The following is a 20,241-nucleotide window of genomic DNA, read 5'->3' on the forward strand; positions in this document are numbered from 1 at the left end:
TCTATTTATTAGGTCAGTTGCTAATTAAATGTCAACTGCTCCCTTAATAACACCACCCCAATAGCTGGAAGTGCACGCACGAAGTTGTTGTATCCCGTAGGATGACTGGTACCATGACACTGTTTTCCACTAGTAGATATATTTGCTCGGCTGTTGTGAGCATGTGTGACGCTTATGCTCTGGACGCCGGATCTGCACGGGCCTGATCGTCTGACCAGCGTAAGGCATGCCACAACTGCATGGAATACCACACATTCCAGCCTTACACAAGTCAAGATCGTCCTCTGTAGACCCCAGACGCTGGTCGAGAAACCCACTTCACCCCGTGTTCTCGCAGGATATGACCAATTCTGTTGGAAATGCTACCTGTGTAAGTCCTATTTCGACAAATGTTAACTTGCACTTACATACCATTCGATCACAAGTTCTATGATCAGACAGAAGGAGGTTGCGATGGGGAGCCTTTGTCACCTATTAATGTCGATTTATTTGTGGAAGAGTTCCAGGAACGTGCCCAGGAGTCGATGGCAAGAGGCACCACTTAGGTCTACGGTCTCTTCACCTTTCATTGTTTAAGTAAACTTTCCATATTTCTATATTTTGTTTAGTACTGTTTATTGCTATTAGTAATATTGTTTACACAATAAAATCAGTAACAAATTTTACGTCAGTAACCTAACTTGGTTGTAAGGGCTTCTTAGATGGTTCAAATGGCTCTGAGCACTATGGGACTTAACATCTATGGTCATCAGTCCCCTAGAACTTAGAACTACTTAAACCTAACTAACCTAAGGACATCACACAACACCCAGCCATCACGAGGCAGAGAAAATCCCTGACCCCGCCGGGAATCGAACCCGGGCGTGGGAAGCGAGAACGCTACCGCACGACCACGAAATGCGGGCGGGCTTCTTAGAGAGTGACACTTTATTTTTAAATTGTCGATACACCGCAGCACATCCATTTGGATGGTGGCTAATTTGGCTACGTTGAAACGCACATACTCAGACGAAGGAAATACACTCCTGGAAATTGAAATAAGAACACCGTGAATTCATTGTCCCAGGAAGGGGAAACTTTATTGACACATTCCTGGGGTCAGATACATCACATGATCACACTGACAGAACCACAGGCACATAGACACAGGCAACAGAGCATGCACAATGTCGGCACTAGTACAGTGTATATCCACCTTTCGCAGCAATGCAGGCTGCTATTCTCCCATGGAGACGATCGTACAGATGCTGGATGTAGTCCTGTGGAACGGCTTGCCATGCCATTTCCACCTGGCGCCTCAGTTGGACCAGCGTTCGTGCTGGACGTGCAGACCGCGTGAGACGACGCTTCATCCAGTCCCAAACATGCTCAATGGGGGACAGATCCGGAGATCTTGCTGGCCAGGGTAGTTGACTTACACCTTCTAGAGCACGTTGGGTGGCACGGGATACATGCGGACGTGCATTGTCCTGTTGGAACAGCAAGTTCCCTTGCCGGTCTAGGAATGGTAGAACGATGGGTTCGATGACGGTTTGGATGTACCGTGCACTATTCAGTGTCCCCTCGACGATCACCAGTGGTGTACGGCCAGTGTAGGAGATCGCTCCCCACACCATGATGCCGGGTGTTGGCCCTGTATGCCTCGGTCGTATGCAGTCCTGATTGTGGCGCTCACCTGCACGGCGCCAAACACGCATACGACCATCATTGGCACCAAGGCAGAAGCGACTCTCATCGCTGAAGACGACACGTCTCCATTCGTCCCTCCATTCACGCCTGTCGCGACACCACTGGAGGCGGGCTGCACGATGTTGGGGCGTGAGCGGAAGACGGCCTAACGGTGTGCGGGACCGTAGCTCAGCTTCATGGAGACGGTTGCGAATGGTCCTCGCCGATACCCCAGGAGCAACAGTGTCCCTAATTTGCTGGGAAGTCGCGGTGCGGTCCCCTACGGCACTGCGTAGGATCCTACGGTCTTGGCGTGCATCCGTGCGTCCCTGCGGTCCGGTCCCAGGTCGACGGGCACGTGCACCTTCCGCCGACCACTGGCGACAACATCGATGTACTGTGGACACCTCACGCCCCACGTGTTGAGCAATTCGGCGGTACGTCCACCCGGCCTCCCGCATGCCCACTATACGCCCTCGCTCAAAGTCCGTCAACTGCACATACGGTTCACGTCCACGCTGTCGCGGCATGCTACCAGTGTTAAAGACTGCGATGGAGCTCCGTATGCCACGGCAAACTGGCTGACACTGACGGCGGCGGTGCACAAATGCTGCGCAGCTAGCGCCATTCGACGGCCAACACCGCGGTTCCTGGTGTGTCCGCTGTGCCGTGCGTGTGATCATTGCTTGTACAGCCCTCTCGCAGTGTCCGGAGCAAGTATGGTGGGTCTGACACACCGGTGTCAATGTGTTCTTTTTTCCATTTCCAGGAGTGTACATACAAAAATTAAAAACGTGAAAATATAAACTTTTTGATGTGTCAGTATGAAATTATCATAAATCGGGTTTCCATCATACCCCCAACGTATGTTCCACGACAGTAACGCCACGATAAATATGAGAGGGACGTAATATAAGACACAACACACTTCCATGTAAACGTAAGCACTATGACTCGAACATTGTTGGGCCATTGAAATCCAATGAATTAGCTGTGCTGAAGATCGAAGATGTTTCGCTATCAGAAGCGAGCGAAGTGATTGTATAATCGACTTATGATCTGTGGTAGCTGCGTTCCGATTCCCGTTCGATAGTACTGGTCTTTGTTTTCGGTTATTTCCGTAAATCATGTCAGACCAGTGTGGCGACGATTCCTCGACGTAAGTAGAACATCAAGCCTTAGTCGACCATTCTTTCCTAGAATAGATCACCACCTGCAATTTCCCTTACCTCTGTGCTAAATGGCCGGGCGGAGTGGCCGAGCGGTTCTAGGCGCTACAGTCTGGAACCGAGCGACCGCTGCGGTCGCAGGTTCGAATCCTGCCTCGGGCATGGATGTGTGTGATGTCCTTAGGTTAGTTAGGTTTAAGTAGTTCTAAGTTCTAGGGGACTGATGACCTCAGAAGTTAAGTCCCATAGTGCTCAGAGCCATTTGAATTTGTGCTAATTAAGTGCACTGTCTCGCCACTGCATTGGGATGGTAACCTAAACCACAGAGAACATGTTACCGGTTTCATAGCTTGATCTATGCTTTTATGAGGTCTGCCTGTTTCGCTTAAATAACAGGCCAGGATATTCGCATATAGGAGCAGTACCACCACCATTTTGCACCATTTAAGACCCATGTATCGACATTATGCGCGTAATGCTTCCAAACTTGGCAGTGAAGGAAAATCCGACACGTCTGTTTCCAAACTTTATCATAAAAAACCAGTTTCCCGCGAGGCCACCATTTTTAGTGGTTCTCCACAAAAAGCTCAGTTGTCGTATGGCTGATTTATAGCGGCTTGCTTTAATAATGTTGGCAGAGTATTCATTCTCGGTCCTTCCATAAGCTTGCTTGCTTTATAAGTAACTAGCTGTTACCCGCTGCTTCGTTCGCATGTCAGTACTTTTGTTATGATGAGAGATGGTGATTAAGCAACTTTGTCTGTGTATATTGTGCTGCAGAGACGTATGTATAGAGAATTTATCCAATGCCGATATCTAGGGGCGTAATGAATGTGTTTCTATTAGTTTTCTGCTGTTATTTTGCTGTATTTCGAATCTGAAAGTGTGCATTTCATTTTCTAATTATATTTAAAAAATGCCTCGATTCATTACATTCGTGCAGAAGTAGAGCTTTTAGGGCTTTCTCTGACTCATCTAGTACTTGATGTGACATTTGGCACTAGAGCAACAGATATCAACCGTTTTTCCCTTCCATTTTAATGCGATATAGTGCCCACATTTTTGATCCATCCATTTGGAATCCCTGGAAGAAAGGCGGCGTTCTTTTCGGGAAACACTATTAAGAAAATTTAGAGAACCGGCATTTGAAGCTGACTACTGAACGATTCGGCTCCCTCCAACATACATCGCGCGTAAGGACTATGAAGATAAGACACGAGAATGTGGCGCTCATACGGAGGTCGTACAGACAGTCGTTTTTCCCTCGCTCTGTTTGCGAGTGCAACAGGAGGGGAAATGACAAGTAGTGGCACAGGGTATCTACGTAGATGTAGATCCTTCTATAGTAACTAATTTGTGATTAACATAGTTAATAGATCATAATCAAATGCAGCCTCCCACGTTTCACTTGTAAAGGTGCGACTCTCTGTCTGTCGTACAGCCTCTAAATGACGCTATAATGGTGCGTCTCCAAGCGCCTCGGAAGCTGCAAGAGACACGTGACGCTCGGCGCCTATAATGAGACGGTCTTGCGACTGCCCCAACATCTCTGTAGCTCTTAAGGCCACCTGACGTACTGCATCCAAGTTACGGCGTGCACGAGATTGCTCCGCGGTTTGTTGTATTCGAGTAACTTTCGTAGCCTGAGCATTCCCGCAACTGTGTGCTAAATCAGACTTCCCTGAACTTTCTTTCTCTGAATTTTTCGTTGGTTTCCTTTAACTGCTTGCTCAGTGTACTCTTTGAATAACAGCGGGAAATAGTCAATTACAGACTATTCAACTGACAGACTAGTCAGCTACAAAATAGTCAGCTAAAAATATTTATGTTCTGATAAAAGAGTCACTAATACGTTACTAATGAGCTCAAAAGATTGAACAAAGTAAAAAGTCAGTGAATTGGATGGTAGAAGTGCCTCGATACGAGATGGTTATTACTGGACCGCGAGACAACGCTCTGTCAGTCAAGAAAAACCACACGCGTAAGTAATCAGAGGACACGCACAAAATGAAGAAATAAACCACGTAATTGGGGCCGAGCTCAAGTGAACGTTACACACGGGATGCGATGGTGATTACGCGTTGCCATCGTAATTCAGGACGATCTGATTATTGCAACTAGCGACGAACAAGATCGTCCATTAATTGTTTCTCCGACTACCCGGCGACCTTCTGGCGCCTGTAGCTCTCAGGTAAACTGTCTAGACATTGCGCCTGACTGGTGGGAACACGTGGTGTGAAGACTGGCGGTATCAGCCACGGAGACGCGTCTTGACGCCAGAATGTGGGTCGCAGTGAGACGGAGCTCCTCATGTGTGTAGCCGACTGCTCAGAGCATCGCCCATCTAACTGTGCTCACCTGCGCAGTCTTGGGCAGGCCGACTAGTTACGTCGCGCCGCCACACACACAGACTCCTAACGGCCGGAACTGCTTGTCTGGCCCCTCTGTGGTGTTCTAATGCATGATGGAACGCTCAAATACAGCACAAAGTGCTCGCTTACAAGTGAAAAAGCCACCTTGGTGAAAATTACTAACTTCTGAATTAACTGCAGGACCAGCAAAAACTATGTGCACTACCTATACAGGGTGTTACAAAAAGGTACGGCCAAACTTTCAGGAAACATTCCTCACACACAAATAAAGAAAAGGTGTTATGTGGACATGTATCCGGAAACGCTTAATTTCCGTGTTAGAGCTCATTTTAGTTTCGTCCACCTACGCTCAATGGAGCACGTTATCATGATTTCATACGGCATGCTCTACCTGTGCTGCTAGAACATGTGCCTTTACAAGTACGACACAACATGTGGTTCATGCACGATGGAGCTCCTGCACATTTCAGTCGAAGTGTTCGTACGTTTCTCAACGACAGATTCGGTGACCGATGGATTGGTAGAGGCGGACCAATTTCATGGCCTCCACGCTCTCCTGACCTCAACCCTCTTGATTTTCATTTATGGGGGCATTTGAAAGCTCTTGTCTACGCAACCCCGGTACCAAATGTAGAGATTCTTCGTGCTCGTATTGTGGACGGCTGTGATACAATACGCCATTCTCCAGGGCTGCATCACGCTGGTACGTTCTGTTGCTGTGTGTTTCCATTCCATGATTAATGTGATTTGAAGAGAAGTATCAAATGAGCTCTAACATGAAAGCCGGCTGCGGTGGTCTCGCGGTTCTAGGCGCGCAGTCTGGAACCGCGCGACTGCTACGGTCGCAGGTTCGAATCCTGCCTCGGGAGTGGATGTGTGTGATGTCCTTAGGTTAGTTAGGTTTAAGTAGTTCTAAGTTCTAGGGGACTGATGACCACAGCTGCTAAGTCCCATAGTGCTCAGAGCCATTTGAACCATTTTCTAACATGAAAGGAAAGCGTTTCCGGACACATTTCAACATAACATATTTTCTTTCTTTGTGTGTGGAGGAATGTTTCCTGAATGTTTGGCCGTACCTTTTTGTAACACCCTGTATAGTGGGTAGTGGCTGTTTGGTATCTGTCGCGTCCGCCCTTACTACGCACAAAATTACGAATCACATTGTAGTCAACACTAATTACTTCACATAGCGAGACCATTGCTAGCTAGAAAGGCTTCTTAATTTCGGATTAACCTAATTATGACGTCGGATAATAGTTGGTGGCATCGCACTCTGAGCGAGCCCTCGTGTTTCTTCCCCTTCTTTTCGTAGCCGTTGCATACAGTTTGATTGAATTCAGGGGAGCGGTCGTGTGCGATGAAATTTGGGTTAAGCAAATGCCCTTTGTGTGTTGAGTCCTTTGTCAACACAGCCATTTTATTGGATTCCCCTGCGCGCTTGTTTCCACAGAAAGCTAACCTGATTTCCATACTGCTGTAGCGGAACCGCATACAGAATTCTCTCGCGGTATGTTAATGATTGAAACTTTCCCCGGGAGTGAGCAACTGATTTCCGCTCAACTCTCCCTCGCACGAGGGCGAAAATAGGACGTAGCAAGCAGGGTGTTTTTGCTGTTTTGAGATCATCAGGCAGCAGATCGCATTATACCCTCGGCCTGAGAAAATCCGTCCCTCCGCCAGCCATCCGTAGCAACGGGACACAGTGCTTATCGCCAGGGAACATTAGGCGGCTGCGACGACGCCGATTTGCATTCTGTGCGCAGCCGTTCCCAGACCGAATTAGTTGGCTGTTCAGAAACGTATGTGTGTGTATGTACGTGTGTGTGTGTGTGTGTGTGTGTGTGTGTGTGTGTGTGTGAGAGAGAGAGAGAGAGAGAGAGAGAGAGAGATTGTGTAACAGTTGTTCTGAAGATAAGCAGAGGAATTGTCTGAGTCGGCTACCTTATCTCATCTTGCTTGACATGTGTTAAGATAAGGCCACTCAAATGCTGGAAGAATCGAGAAGGCCAGCAGTGTACACATTAACTGACACAAAACACGCTCAGTTATTTCTACTGAATCATATGTAAATTTCCTGGGTTGACCGAACTTTATTTTTAATAATGCTGTACAGAACTTAACTTACGATTCTCTGACGAATTTCTGCTAACGATTGAGACAGTAACTGTGCTTAAAATAACGGCTTGGGCTCCCGTAATGTGCGTAAGTGCGCAAGATTTGAAGAGAGAGAGAGAGAGAGAGAGAGAGAGAGAGAGAGAGAGAGAGAGAGAGAGAGAGACTTGGCAGTACAGTGTTAAGCAGTTGCCGGGACGAAGGAAATAAGAACATGGCTGCCAATTATAACGTGTGATCAAAAAGTCAGTATAAATTTGGAAACTGAATAAATCGCGGAATAATGTAGATAGAGAGGTAAAAATTGACACACATGCTTGGAATGACATGGGGTTTTATTAGAACAAAAAAAAAAAAAACACTCCATATTGCTAGATGCGTGAAAGATCTCTTGCGCGCGTCGTTTGGTGATGATCGTGTACTCAGCCACCACTTTCGTCATGCTTGGCCGCCCAGGTCCCCAGACCTCAGTCCGTGCGATTATTGGCTTTGGGGTTACCTGAAGTCGCAAGTGTATCGTGATCGACCGACATCTCTAGGGATGCTGTAAGACAACATCCGACGCCAATGCCTCACCATAACTCCGGACATGCTTTACAGTGCTGTTCACAACATTATTCCTCGACTACAGCTATTGTTGAGGAATGATGGTGGACATATTGAGCATTTCCTGTAAAGAACATCATCTTTGCTTTGTCTTACTTTGTTATGCTAATTATTGCTATTCTGATCAGATGAAGCGCCATCTGTCGGACATTTGTTGAACGTTTGTATTTTTTTGGTTCTAATAAAACCCCATGTCATTCCAAGTATGTGTGTCAATTTGTACCTCTCTAGCTACATTATCCCGTGATTTATTCAGTTTTCAAATTTATACTGACTTTTTGATCACTCGGTACTTCGCTAATCGTCTTAGTATAGAGTTATAGAAGTAAATATGGTGGCAGATGATATATACGTCACTTGAACCTTTGCATTGTAACTACTTACGTAGCTTCCGACGAGAGCAAATCATTCTTTGCAGCCTCAGCTGGAAGAGAGTGATTTTAAATACGGTGGGCATATCCCCTACATCCCCTGACATTACAGACCTGAATATACACTGCACATTCACACGCCTTTATTCCAACAACGAATCTCACATTGCATTATTCTTGCGCCTTGCAATGTTTCAACGTGTTGACACTTTTACTTGCACTTTCACCAGAAGAGTGACGCCTTGATTATCGTGACGCTTAAAGCGGCGAGAACAATATCACATTTTTAAAATTTATTGAGACCATTAGCTTATGCGAACCACTTTCTATTTGCCTGTAACAGGACGTATGAACACTTCTTTCAAGCAAGACAGTGACAGTGTATTAAGAAATTTGTGATATTTTTCAACTGAATACAATAATAATAATAATAATAATAATAATAATAAAAGCTTAAGAACAAAAATCAAGAGAAACGTATAAAAGTAACGTAAAAAATATAAACTCCGAGAATTACAACCTAATATGATGTATAAGCATCCAGTTATCAAATTAATGTATGGAGGTAGTATCTGTTCCCGAAAGAACAGACACCATTGATGACCGTGCAGCTTCTCTAGAATGAAATGATAATTAAGTCGAGACCCTAGCTGCAAACAGGCGTTGATGTCCATCATTGGGGACATGTTGAAAATGTGTGTCCCGACCGGGACTCGAACCCGGGATCTCCTGCTTACATGGCAGACGCTCTATCCATCTGAGCCACCGAGGGCACATAGGATGGTGTGCCTGCAGTGACTTATCCCGTATCCCTTGCCCCAATTCGTACGGGGCTTGGTAGATTAATCCGCCACGAGTAATGAGTGTGATGGGCAAACATCTATTAGGCGCACTACGAATGTAGTGGTGTGGACATGTTGGGAATGTGGATCTCGCGGGGAGGGGGGGGGGGGGGGGCGCACTATCCTCTGTGCCCTCGGTCGGTCAGATAGATACAGCGTCTGCCATGTAAGCAGGAGATCCCGGGTTCGAGTCCCGTTCGGGGGCACACATTTTCCCAATCATGCATATCACCGCGTGTTTGCAGCTAGGGTGTCGATTTAATTATCATTTATAAAATTAATTCTAAACATAAACTCTACTGCCATCTGGTACCGTGACGACTTAGGCAAAACAGGACTCTTAGCACACCATTTGGGATTCCCTCTGCACTTTGTTTTTGGAATTGCTGTTTTTCTAAACGAAGCCCAGTAGTTTTGTGGAACTCGAGCCGCCCTGGTTTTGTGGAACTCGAGCCGCCCGTGTCCGTTGTGTGTTGTTTGGTTTCATGGTCGAAACTTATGAAGTACACACAACTCATTGGGGACCAACCGAGTAAATTGTAATAAGATTCGAAGTACAAAAATTGGGTATCATACTGACTGAGTCTGCCGATAGTAACAATACATAGAATAGCATTTCCAGTTGCGGGCAACCATACAAGAAATAAAAGGAGAATGGCAACTACTGTTAAATATATGTATTGAATATACTAAGGAACGATAGTTCTATTTGACAGCTGCACAGTAATCTGCAATATCGTGCTAAAATAACTGAGATAACATGTACTTGACGCTTCATTTGTACCATGAGCGATATTAGGTTGATGAAGTTATTTATAGTTGCCCAACAACCAGCGTTCGTTAATACATGGCGAAGGTTTGCGGCTACATCATCGGTGCCCCTAACAGCAGCTAAGAGGACACCGCAACGCCACGTTATCTGGTTCACCGACTTCTCGACATTCACATCTGTTTGGCAGTCTTTTGCCGATTTTATGCAGGTAGAGAGCGCACCGTTCGTGTCCCGTTCTCGAACGGATCATGCGTCTATTTGTATTCATACACTGGAGTTTCTTTCTTTGGCGAATGTGTAGGAACAATTCGTAAAAAAGACAGGCGTTGTGCATATATTGCCAATACATAACTTGGGAAGTACGAGCTAGGGAATTGACTGGTTAATGTTTCAAGCTGGTGGTCGTGCAAATTCCTTCACCCATAAGGTCCATTCCCCTCCAGCTAGGTGACAAACCATAATATCTGATAAATGTTCAAGGGAAGACGATCGTGACAAGGCTATAGGAAAAACGTGCAATGGTTTGGGATGCCATCATTTGAATTTGGCAGATAGTTGTGCAGGGTGGTGACAGGTGGTTTTGAAAAAGAGCAAAACGACTCGGAAGCCGCACGTGAGATACGATGAGCAATTCGTTTTTCGAGTGCACGAAACAACAGCGGGACGCATTTCGCGAGGTTTCCAGGAACGGAGCAGTGAGTGGGGCAGCTGCTGGCAGGTGAGAGCGCTGACGCAATTAATTACCACTTTTTGGCTGGCAGCGACTTTCTCGCGTTCCCCAGAGCCCGGTTCTGGTTGCTCGTTGTTTCACCTGCTCCCACACATCAGTTCATTTGTTGCTGGATGGCACTAGCAAGACCGCATGAAAAAAACAGTTTCCCCTTCCGTATGCTGTCGGGAAAGTCTTGGAACAGAGTAACCGACGCTGCCATCTGTTGATGATGTTTCGTATCTGGTGAGTAATGTGTGTAATATCAATACAAGAGTGGAAAAGCGTCTGGATACAATTTATGTTAGCACTGATACATGGGACGTGAATACACTAAACACATATTCATGACAGTCAAGAAGTATTCTGCATTACTTCTGCATGTAGAAGAGGATGCCAAAAAAAGGACAAAATATCTACAACCTGACGCAAAACCCGTTTTTATTTAGGAGTTAATTTTAACCGTGATGACTGTTATTGCTTCCTTGAGTTGTATGCACTCCGTCTCCGTCTTCAGGCCACAAGTGGCCCATCGGGACCATCCCACCGCCGTGTCATCCTCAGATAAGGATTGCGGATAGGAGGGGCGTGTGGTCAGCACACCGCTCTCCCGGTCGTTATGATTGTTTTCTTTGACCGGAGCCGCTACTGTTCGGTGGAGTAGCTCCTCAATTGGCATCACGAGGCTGAGTGCACCCCGAAAAATGGCAACAGCACATGGCGGCTGGATGGTTACCCATCCAAGTGGCGGCCACGCCCGACAGCGCTTAACTTCGGTGATCTCACGGGGACCGGCGTATCCACTGCGGCAAGGCCGTTGCCCCTGAGTTGTATGCGTCTCCTTAATTAAGTGGACATCTCATCGTCGATAAGTACACCAAATATTCGGTATGTCTTCCATTATAAAGAACATGTGGGAAGACTGGTTTTGTTCCTATGATCACGACCCAGTAGCGACAAATATTACTGAAGCTAAAAATGCGTAACAACCGAAAAAAAAATTAGGGCTGACTTCGTCGATGACCAAAATGGGCTAGGTAGGACGTTGGCCTTCGTCCAAAAGACTTGAAATATATTAAGAAAAGCCGCACATCATGGCGGAAGAAGGGGACTTTACAGAATAAAGCGTGCAAACGATGTTTGGAAGGAACAAAGAAAGCAGACCTCTTTGAGGTCAATGAGGCGGTGGTCGGTGATTGGTTGCAGGCTGACAGTATAATCTAAGACTCTAATGTGTCGCCAGCAGCTTTTTTTGTATTTTGACACGATTTATTGTACCATTTGTTAGTTTCCAAGCCGCTGGAGGCTCACTATTAGATGGAGATGTTACAGAAACATAACGTGCACGAAGTGCAACTAGAAGTGCTGGGGTCATGGTTATGGCAGAAACAACGAAAATTTAGATGACGAAGTGTTTATGAAAGGAAAAGATCGTTAGGTTTTAGCTTCGTTACAATTAATTGCGTCGTGCTATAATGAATAAATGTTTATGAAACGAAGAAATCGTTATGTTTTGTAACATAAAACATATCGCTCTTTTAGTTTCATGAACATTTGGTTTACTAAGTTTGTGTATTTTCGGCCAGTACCAGTATAAAATGTTCCTGTAACGCTCAAATGGTATCAAAATACAAAGAAAAGCGGCTAGTTGCGTATTGTACCGACGTAAAGCGACAATTAAATGCCAGCTGCGGTTTGTCATACACAGTGGATATACAGAATTTGGTGGTTGAGTATTCTAATAAGGTGGGGTTGCAAGCGTAACTTTTACTGGTAGTTTACTTGCAGCGTACTCGATGGGTCTGGGGGAACTGCTGTATTTACGAGGGCTGTTCGGAAAGTAAGGTACGATCGGGTGCGGAATGGAAATCACAGTGAAAATCCGATGAAGCTCTGCACACATATGTTGGAGTGTGCCCGTCGATCGCGTCACATCGTACATTCCAGTTCTGAGCGTACAGTGAGCATGTATAGATGCCTAGAAAATAGTGTCTCCCAGCAAGTATGAGGGCCTGGTGAGAGATTTCGCCCGATATCATGCGACCCACATAAAATAACTGTCATGCGTTTCCTTCTTCGTGATAATTCTCGATCTCCCTGCAGGGGCAATGAAGATCCTCCTACAGCGTTTTCGATGCGACGGGTTTGATCACCCACAGCGCAGCCTGTAACTGGTTCCTCCTGAGTTTCGTTTCTGCTAACATGAACCGCTGGCAATGATGACCGCGTTGTGGTGCAGACAACGAGCTGTAGATCAGCGTAGAGAAATAGCGGAAAGCACAGGCGGCGACCTTCTATGAAGAGGGTATTGGAAAGTTGGTACACCGCTACTACAAATGTCTAACAAGGGGAGCCACAACGTTTGGACCGCGGATTTACTATAAACTTCGTACACTCGTAGTACTCATGAGGACTACAAAACGTGTAAGCAGTAGCGCGTACTTCTCAAGCGTTATTGAGACAATCACAAGATAATTTCGGTCGTCATATATATATACCTGTGCGTGGCCATTTTTACCACGAAGCGGCGGCAGCCGAGTGGTTAGCGTTCAAGCCCCGTAATCACTGGATCGCTGGATCGAGTCCCGTTCGTCAGTTTTTTTTAATGTTTCTAACACAGTCATTTTCTTTACTATTTACATTACAATTGATATAATGGGAAAAATACGTGTATCCGGATGAACTTTTATTAAATTTAGAATGTTATTTGGCAGTCTACAAATTTTTATTGTCACAAATAATATAATATTCATAGCTATCGACTAGTAAACGACCAAGCGCATAAAGTGATACTGAAAATGTATGCTTGTCGGTTTTTTCAAAATTGTTCGTATTCAATCGAAAGAGAACGAGAAATTGCTTCTGGTGAAACGCCATTAAAATCCTCTCTATACTGAATAACCAATTATCAGCGCCGATATTTAAGGAAATGCTGCGTTCTGCATGGTTTGCTTCCAAACTATGGGCTGAAAGAGAGGTTTTTGAAAATGTTAACGAGGTTTGTTTTTCCATGGAAAACCTCAAAAGACCTTGCGTATGGGGAAACATAGCATTTAATCAATGCAGCTGGTGCCGCTTAACTTTGTTTCCACGTTTTTACGAAATATACCATGGTGCAACTTGTACTCGTAATGTCGAAAGCGACGGATTAAGTGTTCATCTTTCGAAAGCCGTCTGTGCCGGTCAAAACTTGCAGGTAACAAGTACTTTCGGGCTCCTTCCAGGTATAAGGGATTTCTGAAATCACGGACAAGCATACATTTTTAGTATCACTTTATGCGTTTAGTCGTTTACTAGTCGATGGTTAAGAATATTATATCATTTGTGATAATAAAAATTTGTCGACTGCCAAACAACAATGCAAATTTAATAAAAGTTCATCCGGTTACACGTATTTTTCCCATTATAGCAATTGTAATATAAATAGTAAAGACTGACGAACGGGACTCGATCCATCGATTACGGGGCTTGAACGCTAACCACTCGGCTGCCGCCGCTTCATGGTAAAAATGGCCATGCTCAGCCATATATATTTGACGACCGATATTATCTCGCGATTTTCTCAATAAAGCTTGAGAAGCACGCGCTACTGCTTACACGTTTTGTTGTTCTCATGGAGTACTAAGAGTGTACGAAGATTACAGTAAATCCGTGTTCCAAACGTCGTGACCTCGCCTTGTACGTCGGAGCGGCGACGATATGGAGAAGTAGCTGGAAGGTGTAGCTAACTCTTGCAAATGAAATATTTTTGATATTCACGGTGGTTTCCATTTCGCGACCGATCGGATCTTACTTTCCGAATAGCCCTCGTACTTGGGAAAGAGGTCGTGGAATCGTCCGTCAAATGTAGACGTACTGGGTCCTGGTTGTAAAGCTTGTGCAGAAGTGGAGGTGGACACTGTGCAGAATGTTTCCTCTCGGCAGTGCCCGCATACGTCGGACGGCTCGCGATGCGCGGCCCGCTGCTGCGCAGGCCGGCTACCGGTTGTCATTAGCCACTCCTTGGGAGCCGCCGCGACCTCTAAAGGAATGCGGCGTCGTTCTGAGACTGGGCGCCGGCCAAAACGAATTTGTTCGCCTTCCCGGAGCAAATGGCTGTGAAGTGAAAGCCAGGAGAAAGAAAGGAAGATTAAGGTTTAACCTTCTGTCGACGACGGCGTTATTAGGGACGGAGCACAAGCTGGGCTTGAGGAAGGAAATCGGCCGTGTCCTTTTCAAAGGAAACCGATCCCGGCATTCATCTGAAGCGATTCAAGGGGAACCACGGAAAACCTAAGTGTCGCTAGCTGGACGGTCGTTTGAACCGCCGTTCTCTCAAATAAGTATCCACGGTCTTACGTTCATTAGTTAAACAGATCAAGAACCCCGTCTTAACCCGTGGTTCTGCGCGCTTTTTCCAGTTTGTTAGGAGAAGGACAATTCCAGTCGATTCTACACACATTCGAATTGTCAAGTAATTCGTGTTAGATATCATCGTCTACCGAAGATGCAAGTTAGTCTTTTCGATGTCACAGTACCTACGTGCGAACGGTTAGAACAGTCAAGAAGAGAACTGTTTAGTGCGTATCGATTTTGGTTGGTTGCTTGGTTTGTGGGGATTGAAGGGACCAAACTACAAAGGCCATCGGTCCCGCGTATCGATGTAATGCTGCCGTACTACCTATACTTTTGGAAAAAAGCTGTTAGTGATGTGGTGTGGTGTTGACGCCAGCCTTTGCGCGGGGCAGTAGCTCCCTATTCCGCCTGCTGCTAGTCTCTAACTAGTTTCAGGTGGTAGGTGCAGATGTATAGGGCTTACGTGTTGCGACCGTTGTGGTCTAGCGGTTCTAGGCGCTTCAGCCAGGAACCGCGCGACCACTGGGGTCACAGGTTCGAATCCGGCCTCGGGCATGGATGTGTGTGATGTCCTTATGTTAGTTAGGTTTAAGTAGTTCTAGGGGACTGATGACCTCAGATGTAAAGTCCCATAGTGCTCAGAGCCATTTGAGCTTACGTGTTACGATGTACTTGTAGTGGTCAGGTGTATAGGGCGGAACCTTGAAGGCGAGTGTGCCGGCCTTCACGTGCCGACGCTGTCCAATATCGGGCCACTGTCAGTTCAGAATGCCCCAAAAAATTTCCATACTGCGCGATTCAGCCAGCTGGCTAAATGGAGGCCGACAATGAGGCCCCTTTCAAACTCTGTCTCAGACGAGTACGCGGCACCTCCGCGTCCATCACGCTGTTCACCGCCCTTATGTACCTCTGCAGACACGCTGAGAGCACCAGACACGAAAAACACTGATGCAGTCTGCAGGCCGTTCTGTCACTGCAAACTGCAACTCTTTAGCATCTGGAAGCCCGCCGAAGGTGTCTACTTCCCCGAAGATACATTGACATCTGACCGTGTCTCGTGGGTACTTACTCTTTTTGTCAGACAGTGTACGTACTCGACAAGCCACAGAACAGTGCATGTCGGAGGCTACATTTTAGAAATGTTATGCATAACCATCATCATTCCATTCGCATATCGAGCGAGGGAAAAAAGTGACTTTATGTACATGCCATAATATCTGCTAGTATCATCATCCGCGAGATATACTAAAGGTGGGAGCGCAATGACTGCACAGCATTCCTTGAATACAAGTTTTTTTTTTAATATTTGCCCATTGCGGCAACCCTTCCAAGGATTCCCACTGAAATTCCCCATTTCTGTTACTCTTTCGCATAGGCTGTACCAACGAGCTACGATCCTATAAGTGCATTCCTAAATTTGTTCGATGTTCTGTCATGGCTGCCTGATAAAAGTTCCAAAAATTGGAACAATACTCTAGAACTGGGCACAATTTTGTGTGTGATCTACTTTACAGGTGTATTCAGTTTTCCAAGAATCCTTTAAGAAAACTGAGAATTACTTTCTCCTTTCCTAGTACTGATTTTAAGTTACCATCCCACTTCATACTGCTTCCTAGTATTAGTGCTAAATGCTTATAAGGTGTGAAGTTTTCAAGGTGTTCGCCACTAATCTTGTAATCTGATGCCTCCTGCTTCTTTTCCTTTCTTATTTATAGGCATTAACTTTTATTTATCTATTTTTACTTAACGGTTCCATGTCGAAGATCAAAGCAAAAATTGGGTTACGTCCAATGCTTTCTTGCTTCTCTGGCATAATTCATGGGAGGTGCATTTACTAGGACAAATAGATTCCATCAAGAGATGTTCCATATCCTGATATTTGCAAACAAATCACCTATGTCAAGTTATCTGAAGGGCTCAATTTGATCAAATTTGCATTGGTCAGACACCGGCGACATTGGTCTGTAATTCTGTGCATCAGATCTTATACCCTATTTGTATACAGGAGTGCCATTGAGGAAAATTGAAGACTAAAGCCGCTAACATAGTGGGACCGATTGTCGCTACTGTGGGATTCAACTTATGAGTGAAAAAATCAGTGAAGTACATTAACTTTCATGTAGCCCACTTTTTGGATGTGAGATAGCGATTATTATAGTTTATTAGTGTAAATTATTTCTGTTTGACCAATTTGATAGTACTTCATACAATTCAACTATATGTTTCAAGACACAGTGCTCTCATCATCAAGTTAATGACAGTTTGTGGTGTTTAATATATAAAAAAAGTCATATATGTAAAGCAAATTGTATGTATCAGTGTATTTCTAAGATCTCCTCCTAAACCCCTGGATTGTTTTAAACCAAATTTGGCACAGAAACAGCAGGCATCACAAGTAAGAGCACTGTGGAGTTTATGATCTTGTAGCTCCAATAGGGGTGGAGACGTGGGCAAAAATGTGTTTTCTCAGCCCCTAGTGTGTATGCTGCCCTACATGACAGGCATGCTGTGTGGGAACAGTATCAGCCTCCCAAATGATCCTGCTTTGCAGCACAGCCTACACATCAGGGTAAGAAAAAGTTTTCTATACTCTGGCATATAGGCTGCCCTGCACAACAGGTGTGGAAGGTGTAGTATACCGTTAGCAGAGCCTGCTCTGTTGATGGTGCAAATGGAGCGGTCTCAAGTTATGGTGACTCCAGTGTACGACTGTGGTGCTGCTATCCTAACGCATTACGTTCGTCAACAGCAGACAGTTTTACTGTTAGTTTTTGGAGCATCACCGGCGACCAGCTTTGCGAAAGAAGTGGCGACACTTTTTGTGCAACCCACCCATCATTTTGCACGACAATGCGCGGGTGCATACAGTGCAGCTGTGGCTGCTGTCTTCTGTCGATGGAACTGGGAAGTAGTGTACCATCCACCATACTCCCTGGACTTAAGTCCTTGTGACTTTGATTTGATTCTGAAGATGAAGCAACGACCTCGTGGCATTCACTTCAGAACTGTTCCATAGATTCGACAGACATTAGACCGCTGCATTCGCACCAACAGAACAGGCTCTGCTAATGGTATACTACGCGTTCCACATCGCTGGCAACGGGTTCTACACAACGCTGGTGACTGCTTTGAAGGACAGTAACAGGTGAAACCATGTAACTCTTTTGTATCGGTTGTGAATAAATAGTTAGGACCATTTAAGTTGCAACCGTCGTAAAATAGAATGCGCGTCCTGTGATACAAAATATATAGGTCAGATAGGAAGAAGTTTTCAGTTAGGTACAAAGAACACAAGACACTTTCAGTCTGAAGAATTAAGACCAGATAGCTGTAGTCTACCCTTAAACGGAATAGAGGACTATTTGGAAATCTTTCAGATGGAAAAATAAGGAAAAAACTCCACTTGCTAGAAGAATTAAAAATAGCCATTCACGAGAACAAATTGTGCAGTCTTCTAGACTATGTGATCAAAAGAATCAGAATACCAATTAGTGGACATTAATATGAGGTGTGTCCAGTCACCGCTATTATGACGGCTTGAATTTTGCTACGGAACACTTTCAGTGAGATGTCTGAATGTCTGGAGAGGAATGGCAGCCCCTTCTTCCACAACCTCCGAAACTAGAGGAGCTAGGCAGTATGTCGGACGCTGGGGTCTGGAGAGAAGTCGACGTTCTAATTGATTCCACTGGATTCAGATCGAGACTCTGGGCATGCCAGTCCTTTTCAGGAATGTTATTGTTCAGAAGCCATTGCCTCACAGATAGTGCTTTGTGTCAGGGCTCATTTGTCATGCTAACACAAAGAATCATCGTCTTGGAGCTATTCCTTTACTGTACGCAGTACACACACAATGCTGTAATATGAGTTCGTATTGTTCCGCATTTCCCGTTTTCTTAAATGCAACGAAAACACCCCCACGACTGTATGACCAGACCCTCCGCACTTCACTGCTGGTACTACACCTCGTGGCAGCTAATGTTCTCCAGACATTCCCTAAACTCAGACCCTTCTATCGGATTGCCAAAGCCTACAGCGTGATTCACCACTCCAAATCACTCGTTTCCAGTCATCCACTGTCCATCAGCGTCGTTCATCCCATCACCTCGAGCGCCGCGAATCATTGACTACAGAAACGCGTTGCTTATGAGGAACTGCTCGAGAGTCGTACCCCACTTTTCTTAATTCCCTACATACAATCACTGTGCTAGCTGGACTTCTGGTAGCGCTTTGATACTCGTGAATCATTCCATCCACTTATTTCGTGCGATTTTTTACAACCATCCTCCGTAACACTCGTTGGTCCCTGTACATAATGTTAAAAAGAACTCAATCTACATACGAATCCGTGGTCGTGCAATCCTGGACAACAATCGATCACTAGATAAGGTCATCCACGAGAGTTCTGAATGTGGAATCTTATATTACTAGTGGAGACCACGCGTTAATGCCACGTCAAATAAACTACTGGCATAGTTCTTATTTATTTGCTTAATTCTGTATAAACTTGAGGTGCAGTGTAACTGTGAGATCTAGGAAATACAGAAAAAATTCAAGGTCTTTAAAAGTTAAGAAAATAATTGTTATTTTGGTATAAGAAAATTGTATAAAACGTTACACAAATCAATAAAATTACGATACAACCCTCTTACACTGATTATAGTTTTTGTCATCTTCATCCATTTTCATAGCAGATGTTGCTAACGAAGGCTGGTACAATGAAGTTGAAACCCAAGGTCTCCCATACCAATTCCCAGCTGGCATCTTCGAGGTGGAAGAAATTTTCACTGCCAGCATAGCGGGCAGCTTCCTGACCAACGCGCGAGAAACTTCTTATCGTTTACCTCTCACCCAACGATAACATGCGACTTGATTTTGCTTTGCTTTAATATTATATTCGATATTAAGTTATATCAAGCTTACTTAGATGGATTTCCTAAAGCTTTATGGAAAGATGAATAAATTATTATTATTATTATTCTTATTACAGGATAATTAATACAAATATCAATAACAACATTTTGCTGTATTCCTGTTTTTTCTGCCAATCCTCTCCATTCAGGGCAACCTTATTGCGTACACAGAGATGCCCCTTTGTTTTGTTGATGCGGTCTTTCCAAGAACGTCGTGGTTTCCGCAATTACGTCCCCTAGGTGGTTTCCATTAAAAAAAAAAATTCTTTGGCCACCGATGATCTGCCGTTCTCGACCAATGCCCATATCATTTTAATAATTTTCTTTCAATTCTGTCTATTACTGTTTCATCTGCTCTCATTCTAGCTCTTA

General features: G+C 45.0%; 1 protein-coding gene and 1 non-coding gene across 3 annotated transcripts in view; one reads left to right on the forward strand and one right to left on the reverse strand.

Annotated features, from left to right (window-relative positions):
• LOC124796341 (titin) overlaps nucleotides 1–20,241 on the forward strand; it is a 1,000,763-nt gene that overhangs the window by 512,861 nt on the left and 467,661 nt on the right. The gene's annotated exons all lie outside the window — the stretch shown is intronic.
• Nucleotides 8,997–9,071, reverse strand: Trnat-ugu. Its single transcript has one exon. It is a non-coding gene; the product is annotated as a tRNA-Thr (tRNA).

The sequence above is a fragment of the Schistocerca piceifrons genome, chromosome 4, assembly GCF_021461385.2.
Source record: "Schistocerca piceifrons isolate TAMUIC-IGC-003096 chromosome 4, iqSchPice1.1, whole genome shotgun sequence".
In the NCBI taxonomy this organism is placed as follows: Eukaryota; Metazoa; Arthropoda; class Insecta; order Orthoptera; family Acrididae; genus Schistocerca; species Schistocerca piceifrons.